The sequence below is a fragment of the Hydractinia symbiolongicarpus genome, chromosome 15 (assembly GCF_029227915.1).
Source record: "Hydractinia symbiolongicarpus strain clone_291-10 chromosome 15, HSymV2.1, whole genome shotgun sequence".
NCBI lineage: Eukaryota > Metazoa > Cnidaria > Hydrozoa > Anthoathecata > Hydractiniidae > Hydractinia > Hydractinia symbiolongicarpus.
In genome coordinates, this window is record NC_079889.1 from 5,275,213 (window position 1) to 5,292,798 (window position 17,586).

Here is a 17,586-nt window from a genome sequence, read left to right on the forward strand (position 1 = left end):
AAGAGTTTTGTAAGGCCATGGCGCTAATGAAAACGACTTGGGACGTTGTAGCGCATTGAGACTGGACGACTAGTCCAATGGTAACCTGCGCAGGCAGCAGAAACCGCGTGATTTACGTCTGCGGCCTTTATTGGACTGCAAAAGGCCATATTACGGCCTTTATAGGACTGTGCACGTAGTTAAGACTGTTGTAAGGCCATGGCGCTAAGGAAAACCTCTTGGAACGTCGTAGTGCATTGAGACTGGAAGGAATAGTACAATAGTAACCTGCGCAGGCAGATGAAACCACGTGATTTACGTGTGAGGCCTTTATTAGACTGCAAAAAGGCCATATTACAGCCTGTATAGGACTGTGAACGTAGTTAAGAGCGTTCTAAGGCGACGGCGCTAATGAAAATGACTTGGGACGTTTTAGCGCATTGAGACTGTAAGGAATAGTCTAATGGTAACCTTCGCAGGCAGGTGAAACCACGTGATGTACGTGTGAAGCCTTTATTAGACTGCAAAAGGCCATATTACGGCCTTTATAGGACTGTGCACGTAGTTAAGAGTTTTGTAAGGCCATGGCGCTAATGAAAACGACTTGGGCCGTTGTAGCGCATTGAGACTGGTACGACTAGTCCAATGGTAACCTGCGCAGGCAGCTGAAACCGCGTGATTTACGTCTGCGGCCTTTATTGGACTGCAAAAGGCCATATTACGGCCTTTATAGGACTGTGCACGTAGTTAAGAGTGTTGTAAGGCCATGGCGCTAAGGAAAACCTCTTGGAACGTTGTTGTGCATTGAGACTGGAAGGAATAGTCCAATGGTAACCTTTGCAGTCAGATGAAACCACGTGATTTACGTGTGAGGCCTTTATTAGACTGCAAAATGCTATATTACAGCCTGTATAGGACTGTGAACGTAGTTAAGAGTGTTGTTAGACCACAGCGCTAAGGAAAACCTCTTGGAACGTTGTAGCGCATTGAGACTGGAAGGAATAGTCCAATGGTAACCTTTGCAGGCAGATGGAACCACGTGATTTACGTGTGAGGCCTTTATTAGACTGCAAAAGGCCATATTACAGCCTTTATAGGACTGTGCACGTAGTTAAGAGCGTTCTAAGGCGATGGCGCTGATGAAAATGACTTGAGACGTTGTAGCGCATTGAGACCGGAAGGAATAGTCCTATGGTAACCTTCGCAGGCAGGTTAAACCACGTGATTTACGTGTAAAGCCTTTATTAGACTGCAAAAGGCCAAATTACAGCCTTTATAGGACTGTGCACGTAGTTAAGAGGTTGTAAGGCCACGGCGCCAAGGAAAACCTCTTGAAACGTTGTAGTGCATAGAGATTTGAAGGAATAGTCCAATGGTAACCCTTGCAGGCAGATGGAACCACGTGATTTACGTGTGAGGCCTTTATTAGACTGCAAAAAGGCCATATTACAGCCTGTATAGGACTGTGAACGTAGTTAAGAGTGTTGTCAGGCCACAGCGCTAAGAAAAACCTCTTGGAACGTTGTAGTGCATTGAGACTGGAAGGAATAGTCCAATGGTAACCTTTGCAGGCAGATGGAACCACGTGATTTACGTGTGAGGCATTTATTAGACTGCAAAAGGCCATATTACAGCCTTTATAAGACTGTGCACGTAGTTAAGAGCGTTCTAAGGTGATGGCGCTAATGAAAATGACTTGGGACGTTGTAGCGCATTGAGACTGGAAGGAATAGTCCAATGTTAACCTTCGCAGGCAGGTTAAACCACGTGATTTACGTGTGAGGCCTCTATTGGACTGCAAAAAGGCCATATTACAGCCTGTATAGGACTGTGCACGTAGTTAAGAGCGTTCTAAGGCGATGGCGCTAATGAAAATGACTTGGGACGTTGTAGCGCATTAAGACTGGAAGGAATAGTCCAATAGTAACCTTCGCAGGCAGGTTAAACCACGTGATTTACGTGTGAAGCCTTTATTAGACTGCAAAAGGCCATATTACAGCCTGTATAGGACTGTGCACGTAGTTAAGAGTTTTGTAAGGCCACGGCGCTAAGGAAAACCTCTTGGAACGTTGTAGTGCATTGAGACTGGAAGGAATAGTCCAATGGTAATCTTTGCAGTCACATGGAACCACGTGATTTACGTGTGAGGCCTTTATTAGACTGCAAAAGGCCATATTACAGCCTGTATAGGACTGTGAACGTAGTTAAGAGTGTTGTCAGGCCACAGCGCTAAGAAAAACCTCTTGGAACGTTGTAGCGCATTGAGACTGGAAGGAATAGTCCAATGGTAACCTTCGCAGGCAGGTTAAACCACGTGATTTACGTGTGAAGCCTTTATTAGACTGCAAAAGGCCATATTACAGCCTGTATAGGACTGTGCACGTAGTTAAGAGCGTTCTAAGGCGATGGCGCTAATGAAAATGACTTGGGACGTTGTAGCGCATTAAGACTGGAAGGAATAGTCCAATGGTAACCTTCGCAGGCAGGTTAAACCACGTGATTTACGTGTGAAGCCTTTATTAGACTGCAAAAGGCCATATTACGGCCTTTATAGGATTGTGCACGTAGTTAAGAGTTTTGTAAAGCCATGGCGCTAATGAAAACGGCTTGGGACGTTGTAGCGCATTGAGACTGGAACGACTAGTCCAATGGTAACCTGCGCAGGCAGCTGAAACCGCGTGATTTAAGTCTGCGGCCTTTATTGGACTGCAAAAGGCCATATTACGGCCTTTATAGGACTGTGCACGTAGTTAATAGGTTGTAAGGCCACGGTGCCAAGGAAAACCTCTTGAAACATTGTAGTGCATTGAGATTTGAAGTAATAGTCCAATGGTAACCTTTGCAGGCAGATGGAACCACGTGATTTACGTGTGAGGCCTTTATTAGACTGCAAAAAGGCCATATTACAGCCTGTATAGGACTGTGAACGTAGTTAAGAGTGTTATCAGGCCACAGCGCTAAGGAAAACCTCTTGGAACGTTGTAGTGCATTGAGACTGAAAGGAATAGTCCAATGGTAACCTGCGCAGGCAGATGGAACCACGTGATTTACGTGTGAGGCCTTTATTAGACTGCAAAAGGCCATATTACAGCCTTTATAGGACTGTGCACGTAGTTAAGAGTGTTCTAAGGCGACGGCGCTAATGAAAATAACTTGGGACGTTGTAGCGCATTGAGACTGGAAGGAATAGTCCAATGGTAACCTTCGCAGGCAGGAGAAACCACGTGATTTACGTGTGAGGCCGTTATTAGACTGCAAAAGGCCATATTACGGCCTTTATAGGACTGTGCACGTAGTTAAGAGTTGTAAGGCCACGGCGCCAAGGAAAACCTCTTGGAACGTTGTAGTGCATTGGGACTGGAAGGAATAGTCCAATGGTAACCTTTACAGTCAGATAGAACCACGTGATTTACGTGTGAGGCTATTGTTAGACTGCAAAAGGCCATATTACAGCCTGTATAGGACTGTGAACGTAGTTAAGAGTGTTGTCACGCCACAGCGCTAAGAAAAACCTCTTGGAACGTTGTAGTACATTGAGACTGAAAGGAAAAGTCCAATGGTAACCTGCGCAGGCATGTGAAGCCACGTGATTTAATTGTGAAGCCTTTAATAGACTGCAAAAGGCCATATTACAGCCTTTATAGGACTGTGCACGTAGTTAAGAGTGTTGTAAGGCCATGGCGCTAAGGAAAACATCTTGGAACATCGTAGTGCATTGAGACTGGAAGGAATAGTACAATAGTAACCTGCACAGGCAGATGGAACCACGTGATTTACGTGTGAGGCGTTTATTAGACTGCAAAAGGCCATATTACAGCCTTTATATGACTGTGCACGTAGTTAAGAGCGTTCTAAGGCGACGGCGCTAATGAAAATGACTTGGGACGTTGTAGCGCATTGAGACTGGAAGGAATAGTCCAATGTTACCTTCGCAGGCAGGTGAAACCACGTGATTTACGTGTGAGGCCGTTATTAGACTGCAAAAGGCCATATTACGGCCTTTATAGGACTGTGCACGTAGTTAAGAGTTGTAAGGCCACAGCGCCGAGGAAAACCTCTTGGAACGTTGTAGTGCATTGAGACTGGAAGGAATAGTCCAATGGTAACCTTTGCAGGCAGATGGAACCACGTGATTTACGTGTGAGGCCTTTATTAGACTGCAAAAAGGCCATATTACAGCCTGTATAGGACTGTGAACGTAGTTAAGAGTGTTGTCAGGCCACAGCGCTAAGAAAAACCTCTTGGAACGTTGTAGTACATTGAGACTGGAAAGAATAGTCCAATGGTAACCTGCGCAGGCAGGTGAAACCACCTGATTTACGTTTGAGGCCTTTATTAGATTGCAAAAGGCCATATTACAGCCTGTATAGGACTGTGAACGCAGTTAAGAGTGTTGTCAGGCCACAGCGCTAAGGAAAACCTCTTGGAACGTTGTAGCGCATTGAGACTGGAAGGAATAGTCCAATGGTAACCTTTGCAGGCAGATGGAACCACGTGATTTACGTGTGAGGCCTTTATTAGACTGCAAAAGGCCATATTACAGCCTTTATAGGACTGTGCACGTAGTTAAGAGCGTTCTAAGGCGATGGCGCTGATGAAAATGACTTGGGACGTTGTAGCGCATTGAGACTGGAAGGAATAGTCCAATGGTAACCTTCGCAGGCATGTTAAATCACGTGATTTACGTGTGAAGCCTTTATTAGACTGCAAAAGGCCATATTACAGCCTGTATAGGACTATGAACGCAGTTAAGAGTGTTGTAAGGCAACAGCGCTAAGAAAAACCTCTTGGAACGTTGTAGTGCATTGAGACTGGAAGGAATAGTCCAATGGTAACCTTTGCAGTCAGATGGAACCACGTGATTTACGTGTGAGGCCTTTATTAGACTGCAAAAGGCTATATTACAGCCTGTATAGGACTGTGAACGTAGTTAACAGTGTTGTCAGACCACAGCGCTAAGGAAAACCTCTTGGAACGTTGTAGCGCATTGAGACTGGAAGGAATAGTCCAATGGTAACCTTTGCAGGCAGATGGAACCACGTGATTTACGTGTGAGGCCTTTATTAGACTGCAAAAGGCCATATTACAGCCTTTATAGGACTGTGCACGTAGTTAAGAGCGTTCTAAGGTGATGGCGCTGATGAAAATGACTTGCGACGTTGTAGCGCATTGAGACTGGAAGGAATAGTCCAATGGTAACCCTTGCAGGCAGATGGAACCGCGTGATTTACGTGTGAGGCCTTTATTAGACTGCAAAAAGGCCATATTACGGCCCGTATAGGACCGTGAACGTAGTTAAGAGTGTTGTCAGGCCACAGCGCTAAGAAAAACCTCTTGGAACGTTGTAGCGCATTAAGACTGGAAGGAATAGTCCAATGGTAACCCTTGCAGGCAGATGGAACCACGTGATTTACGTGTGAGGCCTTTATTAGACTGCAAAAGGCCATATTACAGCCTTTATAGGACTGTGCACGTAGTTAAGAGCGTTCTAAGGTGATGGCGCTAATGAAAATGACTTGGGACGTTGTAGCGCATTGAGACTGGAAGGAGTAGTCCAATGGTAACCTTTGCAGGCAGATGGAACCACGTGATTTACGTGTGAGGCCTTTATTAGACTGCAAAAGGCCATATTACAGCCTTTATAGGACTGTGCACGTAGTTAAGAGCGTTCTAAGGCGATGGCGCTAATGAAAATGACTTGGGACGTTGTAGCGCATTGAGACTGGAACGACTAGTCCAATGGTAACCTGCGCAGGCAGCTGAAACTGCGTGATTTACGTCTGCAACCTTTATTGGACTGCAAAAAGCCATATTACGGCCTTTATAGGACTGTGCACGTAGTTAAGAGGTTGTAAGGCCACGGCGCCAAGGAAAACCTCTTGAAACGTTGTAGTGCATTGAGATTTGAAGGAATAGTCCAATGGTAACCCTTGCAGGCAGATGGAACCACGTGATTTACGTGTGAGGTCTTTATTAGACTGCAAAAAGGCCATATTACAGCCTGTATAGGACTGTGAACGTAGTTAAGAGTGTTGTCAGGCCACAGCGCTAAGAAAAACCTCTTGGAACGTTGTAGCGCATTGAGACTGGAAGGAATAGTCTAATGGTAACCTTTGCAGGCAGATGGAACCACGTGATTTACGTGTGAGGCCTTTATTAGACTGCAAAAGGCCATATTACAGCCTTTATAGGACTGTGCACGTAGTTAAGAGCGTTCTAAGGCGATGGCGCTAATGAAAATGACTTGGGACGTTGTAGCGCATTGAGACTGGAAGGAATACTCCAATGGTAACCCTTGCAGGCAGATGGAACCACGTGATTTACGTGTGAGGTCTTTATTAGACTGCAAAAAGGCCATATTACAGCCTGTATAGGACTGTGCACGTAGTTAAGAGCGTTCTAAGGCGATGGCGCTAATGAAAATGACTTGGGACGTTGTAGCGCATTAAGACTGGAAGGAATAGTCCAATGGTAACCTTCGCAGGCAGGTTAAACCACGTGATTTACGTGTAAGCCTTTATTAGACTGCAAAAGGCCATATTACAGCCTGTATAGGACTGTGCACGTAGTTAAGAGTGTTGTAAGGCCACGGCGCTAAGGAAAACCTCTTGGAACGTTGTAGTGCATTGAGACTGGAAGGAATAGTCCAATGGTAATCTTTGCAGTCACATGGAACCACGTGATTTACGTGTGAGGCCTTTATTAGACTGCAAAAGGCCATATTACAGCCTGTATAGGACTGTGAACGTAGTTAAGAGTGTTGTCAGGCCACAGCGCTAAGGAAAACCTCTTGGAACGTTGTAGCGCATTGAGACTGGAAGGAATAGTCCGATGGTAACCTTTGCAGGCAGATGGAACCACGTGATTTACGTATGAGGCCTTTATTAGACTGCAAAAGGCCATATTACAGCCTTTATAGGACTGTGCACGTAGTTAAGCGCGTTCTAAGTCGACGGCGCTAATGAAAATGACTTGGGACGTTGTAGCGCATTGAGACTGGAACGACTATTCCAATGGTAACCTGCGCAGGCAACTGAAACAGCGTGATTTACGTGTGCGGCCTTTATTGGACTGCAAAAGGCCATATTACGGCTTTTATAGGACTGTGCACGTAGTTAAGAGTGTTGTAAGGCCACAGCGCCAAGGAAAACCTCTTGGAACGTTGTAGCGCATTGAGACTGGAAGGAATAGTCCAATGGTTACCTGTGCAGGCAGATGGAACCACGTGATCTACGTGTGAGGCCTTTATTAGACTGCAAAAGGCCAAATTACAGCCTTTATAGGACTGTGAACGTAGTTAAGAGTGTTCTAAGGCAACGGCGCTAATGAAAACGACTTGGCACGTTGTAGGGCATTGAGACTGGAACGACTATTCCAATGGTAACCTGCGCAGGCAACTGAAACAGCGTGATTTACGTGTGCGGCCTTTATTGGACTGCAAAAGGCCATATTACGGCTTTTATAGGACTGTGCACGTAGTTAAGAGTGTTGTAAGGCCACAGCGCCAAGGAAAACCTCTTGGAACGTTGTAGTGCATTGAGAATGGAAGGAATAGTCCAATGGTAACCTTTGCAGTCAGATAGAACCACGTGATTTACGTGTGAGGCTATTGTTAGACTGCAAAAGGCCATATTACAGCCTGTATAGGACTGTGAACGTAGTTAAGAGTGTTGTCAGCCCACAGCGCTAAGAAAAACCTCTTGGAACGTTGTAGTACATTGAGACTGGAAGGAATAGTCCAATGGTAACCTGCGCAGGCAGGTGAAACCACGTGATTTACGCGTGAGGCCTTTATTAGACTGCAAAAGGCCATATTACAGCCTTTATAGGACTGTGCACGTAGTTAAGCGCGTTCTAAGTCGACGGCGCTAATGAAAATGACTTGGGACGTTGTAGCGCATTGAGACTGGAACGACTATTCCAATGGTAACCTGCGCAGGAAACTGAAACAGCGTGATTTATGTGTGCGGCCTTTATTGGACTGCAAAAGGCCATATTACAGCCTTTATAGGACTGTGCACGTAGTTAAGAGTGTTGTAAGGCCATGGCGCTAAGGAAAACCTCTTGGAACGTCGTAGTGCATTGAGACTGGAAGGAATAGTACAATAGTAACCTGCGCAGGCAGATGGAACAACGTGATTTACGTGTGAGGCCTTTATTAGACTGCAAAAGGCCATATTACAGCCTTTATAGGACTGTGCACGTAGTTAAGGGCGTTCTAAGGCGACGGCGCTAATGAAAATGACTTGGAACGTTGTAGCGCATTGAGACTGGAAGGAATAGTCTAATGGTAACCTTTGCAGGCAGGTGAAACCACGTGATTTACGTGTGAAGCCTTTATTAGACTGCAAAAGGCTATATTACGGCCTTTATAGGACTGTGCACGTAGTTAAGACTTTTGTAAGGCCATGGCGCTAATGAAAACGACTTGGGACGTTGTAGCGCATTGAGACTGGTACAACTAGTCCAATGGTAACCTGCGCAGGCAGCTGAAACCGCGTGATTTACGTCTGCGGCCTTTATTGGACTGCAAAATGCCATATTACGGCCTTTATAGGACTGTGCACGTAGTTAAGAGTGTTGTAAGGCCATGGCGCTAAGGAAAACCTCTTGGAACGTCGTAGTGCATTGAGACTGGAAGGAATAGTACAATAGTAACCTGCGCAGGCAGATGGAACCACGTGATTTACGTGTGAGGCCTTTATTAGACTGCAAAAAGGCCATAATACAGCCTGTATAGGACTGTGAACGTAGTTAAGAGTGTTGTCAGGCCACAGCGCTAAGGAAAACCTCTTGGAACGCTGTAGTGCATTGAGACTGAAAGGAATAGTCCAATGGTAACCTGCGCAGGCAGGTGAAACCACGTGATTTAATTGTGAAGCCTTTATTAGACTGCAAAAGGCCATATTACAGCCTTTATAGGACTGTGCACGTAGTTAAGAGTATTGTAAGGCCATGGCGCTAAGGAAAACCTCTTGGAACGTCGTAGTGCATTGAGACTGGAAGGAACAGTACAATAGTAACCTGCATAGGCAGATGGAACCACGTGATTTACGTGTGAGGCCTTTATTAGACTGCAAAAGGCCATATTACAGCCTTTATAGGACTGTGCACGTAGTTAAGGGCGTTCTAAGGCGACGGCGCTAATGAAAATGACTTGGAACGTTGTAGCGCATTGAGACTGGAAGGAATAGTCTAATGGTAACCTGCGCAGGAAACTGAAACAGCGTGATTTATGTGTGCGGCCTTTATTGGACTGCAAAAGGCCATATTACAGCCTTTATAGGACTGTGCACGTAGTTAAGAGTGTTGTAAGGCCATGGCGCTAAGGAAAACCTCCTGGAACGTCGTAGTGCATTGAGACTGGAAGGAATAGTACAATAGTAACCTGCGCAGGCAGATGGAACAACGTGATTTACGTGTGAGGCCATTATTAGACTGCAAAAGGCTATATTACAGCCTTTATAGGACTGTGCACGTAGTTAAGGGCGTTCTAAGGCGACGGCGCTAATGAAAATGACTTGGAACGTTGTAGCGCATTGAGACTGGAAGGAATAGTCTAATGGTAACCTTCGCAGGCAGGTGAAACCACGTGATTTACGTGTGAAGCCTTTATTAGACTGCAAAAGGCCATATTACGGCCTTTATAGGACTGTGCACGTAGTTAAGACTTTTGTAAGGCCATGGCGCTAATGAAAACGACTTGGGACGTTGTAGCGCATTGAGACTGGTACAACTAGTCCAATGGTAACCTGCGCAGGCAGCTGAAACCGCGTGATTTACGTCTGCGGCCTTTATTGGACTGCAAAATGCCATATTACGGCCTTTATAGGACTGTGCACGTAGTTAAGAGTGTTGTAAGGCCATGGCGCTAAGGAAAACCTCTTGGAACGTCGTAGTGCATTGAGACTGGAAGGAATAGTACAATAGTAACCTGCGCAGGCAGATGGAACCACGTGATTTACGTGTGAGGCCTTTATTAGACTGCAAAAGGCCATATTACAGCCTTTATAGGACTGTGCACGTAGTTAAGAGCGTTCTAAGGCGACAGCGCTAATGAAAATGACTTGGGACGTTGTAGCGCATTGAGACTGGAAGGAATAGTCCAATGGTAACCTTCGCAGGCAGGTGAAACTACGTGATTTACGTGTGAGGCCGTTATTAGACTGCAAAAGGCCATATTACGGCCTTTATAGGACTGTGCACATAGTTAAAAGTTGTAAGGCCACAGCGCCAAGGAAAACCTCTTGGAACGTTGTAGTGCATTGAGACTGGAAGGAATAGTCCAATGGTAACCTTTGCAGGCAGGTGAAACCACGTGATTTACGTGTGAGACCGTTATTAGACTGCAAAAGGCCATATTACAGCCTTTATACGACTGTGCACGTAGTTAAGAGTTGTAAGGCCACAGCGCCAAGGAAAACCTCTTGGAACGTTGTAGTGCATTGAGACTGGAAGGAATAGTCCAATGGTAACCTTTACAGTCAGATAGAACCACGTGATTTACGTGTGAGGCTATTGTTAGACTGCAAAAGGCCATATTACAGCCTGTATAGGACTGTGAACGTAGTTAAGAGTGTTGTCAGGCCACAACGCTAAGAAAAACTTCTTGGAACGTTGTAGTACATTGAGACTGGAAGGAATAGTCCAATGGTAACCTGCGCAGGCAGGTGAAACCACCTGATTTACGTGTGAGGCCTTTATTAGACTGCAAAAGGCCATATTACAGCCTATATAGGACTGTGAACGTAGTTAAGAGTGTTGTCAGGCTACAGCGCTAAGGAAAACCTCTTGGAACGTTGTAGCGCATTGAGACTGGAAGGAATAGTCCAATGGTAACCTTTGCAGGCAGATGGAACCACGTGATTTACGTGTGAGGCCTTTATTAGTCTGCAAAAGGCCATATTACAGCCTTTATAGGACTGTGCACGTAGTTAAGAGCGTTCTAAGGTGATGGCGCTAATGAAAATGACTTGGGACGTTGTAGCGCATTAAGACTGGAAGGAATAGTCCAACGGTAACCTTCGCAGGCATGTTTAATCACGTGATTTACGTATGAAGCCTTTATTAGACTGCAAAAAGCCATATTACAGCCTGTCTAGGACTGTGAACGTAGTTAAGAGTGTTGTAAGGCAACAGCGCTAAGGAAAACCTCTTGGAACGTTGTTGTGCATTGAGACTGGAAGGAATAGTCTAATGGTAACCTTCGCAGGCAGGTGAAACCACGTGATTTACGTGTGAAGCCTTTATTAGACTGCAAAAGGCCATATTACGGCCTTTATAGGACTGTGCACGTAGTTAAGAGTTTTGTAAGGCCATGGCGCTAATGAAAACGACTTGGGACGTTGTAGCGCATTGAGACTGGACGACTAGTCCAATGTTAACCTGCGCAGGCAGCTGAAACCGCGTGATTTACGTCTGCGGCCTTTATTGGACTGCAAAAGGCCATATTACGGCCTTTATAGGACTATGCACGTAGTTAAGACTGTTGTAAGGCCATGGCGCTAAGGAAAACCTCTTGGAACGTCGTAGTGCATTGAGACTGGAAGGAATAGTACAATAGTAACCTGCGCAGGCAGATGAAACCACGTGATTTACGTGTGAGGCCTTTATTAGACTGCAAAAAGGCCATATTACAGCCTGTATAGGACTGTGAACGTAGTTAAGAGCGTTCTAAGGCGACGGCGCTAATGAAAATGACTTGGGACGTTTTAGCGCATTGAGACTGTAAGGAATAGTCTAATGGTAACCTTCGCAGGCAGGTGAAACCACGTGATGTACGTGTGAAGCCTTTATTAGACTGCAAAAGGCCATATTACGGCCTTTATAGGACTGTGCACGTAGTTAAGAGTTTTGTAAGGCCATGGCGCTAATGAAAACGACTTGGGCCGTTGTAGCGCATTGAGACTGGTACGACTAGTCCAATGGTAACCTGCGCAGGCAGCTGAAACCGCGTGATTTACGTCTGCGGCCTTTATTGGACTGCAAAAGGCCATATTACGGCCTTTATAGGACTGTGCACGTAGTTAAGAGTGTTGTAAGGCCATGGCGCTAAGGAAAACCTCTTGGAACGTTGTTGTGCATTGAGACTGGTAGGAATAGTCCAATGGTAACCTTTGCAGTCAGATGGAACCACGTGATTTACGTGTGAGGCCTTTATTAGACTGCAAAATGCTATATTACAGCCTGTATAGGACTGTGAACGTAGTTAAGAGTGTTGTTAGACCACAGCGCTAAGGAAAACCTCTTGGAACGTTGTAGCGCATTGAGACTGGAAGGAATAGTCCAATGGTAACCTTTGCAGGCAGATGGAACCACGTGATTTACGTGGGAGGCCTTTATTAGACTGCAAAAGGCCATATTACAGCCTTTATAGGACTGTGCACGTAGTTAAGAGCGTTCTAAGGCGATGGCGCTGATGAAAATGACTTGAGACGTTGTAGCGCATTGAGACCGGAAGGAATAGTCCTATGGTAACCTTCGCAGGCAGGTTAAACCACGTGATTTACGTGTAAAGCCTTTATTAGACTGCAAAAGGCCAAATTACAGCCTTTATAGGACTGTGCACGTAGTTAAGAGGTTGTAAGGCCACGGCGCCAAGGAAAACCTCTTGAAACGTTGTAGTGCATTGAGATTTGAAGGAATAGTCCAATGGTAACCCTTGCAGGCAGATGGAACCACGTGATTTACGTGTGAGGCCTTTATTAGACTGCAAAAAGGCCATATTACAGCCTGTATAGGACTGTGAACGTAGTTAAGAGTGTTGTCAGGCCACAGCGCTAAGAAAAACCTCTTGGAACGTTGTAGTGCATTGAGACTGGAAGGAATAGTCCAATGGTAACCTTTGCAGGCAGATGGAACCACGTGATTTACGTGTGAGGCCTTTATTAGACTGCAAAAGGCCATATTACAGCCTTTATAGGACTGTGCACGTAGTTAAGAGCGTTCTAAGGTGATGGCGCTAATGAAAATGACTTGGGACGTTGTAGCGCATTGAGACTGGAAGGAATAGTCCAATGTTAACCTTCGCAGGCAGGTTAAACCACGTGATTTACGTGTGAGGCCTCTATTGGACTGCAAAAAGGCCATATTACAGCCTGTATAGGACTGTGCACGTAGTTAAGAGCGTTCTAAGGCGATGGCGCTAATGAAAATGACTTGGGACGTTGTAGCGCATTTAGACTGGAAGGAATAGTCCAATGGTAACCTTCGCAGGCAGGTTAAACCACGTGATTTACGTGTGAAGCCTTTATTAGACTGCAAAAGGCCATATTACAGCCTGTATAGGACTGTGCACGTAGTTAAGAGTTTTGTAAGGCCACGGCGCTAAGGAAAACCTCTTGGAACGTTGTAGTGCATTGAGACTGGAAGGAATAGTCCAATGGTAATCTTTGCAGTCACATGGAACCACGTGATTTACGTGTGAGGCCTTTATTAGACTGCAAAAGGCCATATTACAGCCTGTATAGGACTGTGAACGTAGTTAAGAGTGTTGTCAGGCCACAGCGCTAAGGAAAACCTCTTGGAACGTTGTAGCGCATTGAGACTGGAAGGAATAGTCCGATGGTAACCTTTGCAGGCAGATGGAACCACGTGATTTACGTGTGAGGCCATTATTAGACTGCAAAAGGCCATATTACAGCCTTTATAGGACTGTGCACGTAGTTAAGAGCGTTCTAAGGCGATGGCGCTAATGAAAATGACTTGGGACGTTGTAGCGCATTGAGACTGGAAGGAATAGTCCAATGGTAACCTTCGCAGGCAGGTTAAACCACGTGATTTACGTGTGAAGCCTTTATTAGACTGCAACAGGCCATATTACGGCCTTTATAGGATTGTGCACGTAGTTAAGAGTTTTGTAAAGCCATGGCGCTAATGAAAACGGCTTGGGACGTTGTAGCGCATTGAGACTGGAACGACTAGTCCAATGGTAACCTTTGCAGGCAGATGGAACCACGTGATTTACGTGTGAGGCCTCTATTGGACTGCAAAAGGCTATATTACGGCCTTTATACGACTGTGCACGTAGTTAAGAGCGTTCTAAGGCGACGGCGCTAATGAAAATGACTTGGGACGTTGTAGCGCATTGAGACTGGAAGGAATAGTCCAATGGTAACCCTTGCAGGCAGATGGAACCGCGTGATTTACGTGTGAGGCCTTTATTAGACTGCAAAAAGGCCATATTACAGCCTGTATAGGACTGTGAACGTAGTTAAGAGTGTTGTCAGGCCACAGCGCTAAGAAAAACCTCTTGGAACGTTGTAGCGCATTAAGACTGGAAGGAATAGTCCAATGGTAACCCTTGCAGGCAGATGGAACCACGTGATTTACGTGTGAGGCCTTTATTAGACTGCAAAAGGCCATATTACAGCCTTTATAGGACTGTGCACGTAGTTAAGAGCGTTCTAAGGTGATGGCGCTAATGAAAATGACTTGGGACGTTGTAGCGCATTGAGACTGGAAGGAGTAGTCCAATGGTAACCTTTGCAGGCAGATGGAACCACGTGATTTACGTGTGAGGCCTTTATTAGACTGCAAAAGGCCATATTACAGCCTTTATAGGACTGTGCACGTAGTTAAGAGCGTTCTAAGGCGATGGCGCTAATGAAAATGACTTGGGACGTTGTAGCGCATTGAGACTGGAACGACTAGTCCAATGGTAACCTGCGCAGGCAGCTGAAACTGCGTGATTTACGTCTGCAACCTTTATTGGACTGCAAAAAGCCATATTACGGCCTTTATAGGACTGTGCACGTAGTTAAGAGGTTGTAAGGCCACGGCGCCAAGGAAAACCTCTTGAAACGTTGTAGTGCATTGAGATTTGAAGGAATAGTCCAATGGTAACCCTTGCAGGCAGATGGAACCACGTGATTTACGTGTGAGGTCTTTATTAGACTGCAAAAAGGCCATATTACAGCCTGTATAGGACTGTGAACGTAGTTAAGAGTGTTGTCAGGCCACAGCGCTAAGAAAAACCTCTTGGAACGTTGTAGCGCATTGAGACTGGAAGGAATAGTCCAATGGTAACCTTTGCAGGCAGATGGAACCACGTGATTTACGTGTGAGGCCTTTATTAGACTGCAAAAGGCCATATTACAGCCTTTATAGGACTGTGCACGTAGTTAAGAGCGTTCTAAGGCGATGGCGCTAATGAAAATGACTTGGGACGTTGTAGCGCATTGAGACTGGAAGGAATACTCCAATGGTAACCCTTGCAGGCAGATGGAACCACGTGATTTACGTGTGAGGTCTTTATTAGACTGCAAAAAGGCCATATTACAGCCTGTATAGGACTGTGCACGTAGTTAAGAGCGTTCTAAGGCGATGGCGCTAATGAAAATGACTTGGGACGTTGTAGCGCATTAAGACTGGAAGGAATAGTCCAATGGTAACCTTCGCAGGCAGGTTAAACCACGTGATTTACGTGTAAGCCTTTATTAGACTGCAAAAGGCCATATTACAGCCTGTATAGGACTGTGCACGTAGTTAGGAGTGTTGTAAGGCCACGGCGCTAAGGAAAACCTCTTGGAACGTTGTAGTGCATTGAGACTGGAAGGAATAGTCCAATGGTAATCTTTGCAGTCACATGGAACCACGTGATTTACGTGTGAGGCCTTTATTAGACTGCAAAAGGCCATATTACAGCCTGTATAGGACTGTGAACGTAGTTAAGAGTGTTGTCAGGCCACAGCGCTAAGGAAAACCTCTTGGAACGTTGTAGCGCATTGAGACTGGAAGGAATAGTCCGATGGTAACCTTTGGAGGCAGATGGAACCACGTGATTTACGTGTGAGGCCTTTATTAGACTGCAAAAGGCCATATTACAGCCTTTATAGGACTGTGCACGTAGTTAAGAGTGTTCTAAGGCAACTGCGCTAATGAAAACGACTTGGGACGTTGTAGTGCATTGAGATTTGAAGGAATAGTCCGCTGGTAACCTTTGCAGGCAGATGGAACCACGTGATTTACGTGTGAGGCCTTTATTAGACTGCAAAAGGCCATATTACAGCCTGTATATGACTGTGAACGTAGTTAAGAGTGTTGTCAGGTCACAGCGCTAAGTAAAACCTCTTGGAACGTTGTAGTGCATTGAGACTGAAAGGAATAGTCCAATGGTAACCTGCGCAGGCAGGTGAAACCACGTGATTTAATTGTGAAGCCTTTATTAGACTGCAAAAGGCCATATTACAGCCTTTATAGGACTGTGCACGTAGTTAAGAGCGTTCAAAGGCGACGGCGCTAATGAAAATGACTTGGGACGTTGTAGCGCATTGAGACTGGAGGGAATAGTCCAATGGTAATTTTCGCAGGCAGGTGAAAGCACGTGATTTGTGTGTGAAGCCTTTATTAGACTGCAAAAGGCCATATTACGGCCTTTATAGGACTGTGCACGTAGTTAAGAGTGTTGTAAGGCCATGGCGCTAAGGAAAACCTCTTGGAACGTTGTAGTGCATTGAGACTGGAAGAAATAGTCCAATGGTAACCTGCGCGGGCAGGTGAAACCACGTGATTTACGTGTGAAGCCTTTATTAGACTGCAAAAGGCCATATTACGGCCTTTATAGGGCAGAAGATCGACTCTTGACACAATTACTTTAAATTGTCTCTGATGTTGTAGAGCACTCTCGCTGTACGGAATAATTTTCTGCACTTTACACACGGAACTTCCGTTGATGTCGATGGTAGGCCTAGGCCCATCACTTCGTCTGCTGCAGTTGCAGGTCTTGAATTTCCGATGGAATCGCCATTCCCCCCATTCATTATTCGTCCTTCTCTGCTTTCAGCTAGTAATATTATTGAAAATAATTATCTTGATATTATCTCAGCAACTCGTTGCGTTATCATAATTTTAAATTCACCAACGGCACTAAAATTCCGTTACGGAAAAGCGTCCGCCATCTTGGAAAGCTATTGCAAAGATCATTCTAATTTTTGCGCGCTGATCTCGGGAAGGAGGGAAAAATAATTTCGCGGCCACAAATACAAATTCGTAGCCTCTTGTGTCAAATACCTAATAAAAATATTTCCCGCCACGAAAGAAAATTTATTTACTCATTGCAACTAAAGTGTGCTCTCTAGAGACATATTTGCAACTAAAAATCCGAGTTGAGGATTGTTATGACTGCCGCATCATAAAAGTACAAAAACGTTTCGCTCCCGGGTGGGCTTGAACCACCAACCTTTCGGTTAACAGCCGAACGCGCTAACCAATTGCGCCACGGAAGCTGATATACAGGATGATGTTTTTATATATATTTACAAATGATAGTAAAATATAAACACCATGGCTATTAGTTTTCAACGGAAATAAATATATTTTCCACAAATAAACATTTGGCTTTCCTACTTGAGTATGTCAGAAGTGGGTAACAAGATATAAATGACGTAACATTTATTCATTAATGCTCATTGATGGTTGCATCTACAAAAATATATGAGTGTTATTTTTTTTGCCTCGATTAGCTTGCTTCATTTTAAAAAGAACATTGTGGTAAAAATTAGAATGACTGTGTCAAAACAAAAGAGCCCAAGGATTTAAAAATTTTCACCTTTTTGTGACCTTTGACTTTGTGTTTTTTATTGGAAACTACTGCTGTGTTGTTGACAG

General features: G+C 45.0%; 1 non-coding gene across 1 annotated transcript; it reads right to left on the bottom strand.

The window, feature by feature from the left end:
* Nucleotides 1–17,130: 17,130 nt before the first annotated feature.
* Trnan-guu (transfer RNA asparagine (anticodon GUU)) lies at nt 17,131–17,204 on the bottom strand. Its single transcript has one exon. It is a non-coding gene; the product is annotated as a tRNA-Asn (tRNA).
* Nucleotides 17,205–17,586: the final 382 nt, after the last annotated feature.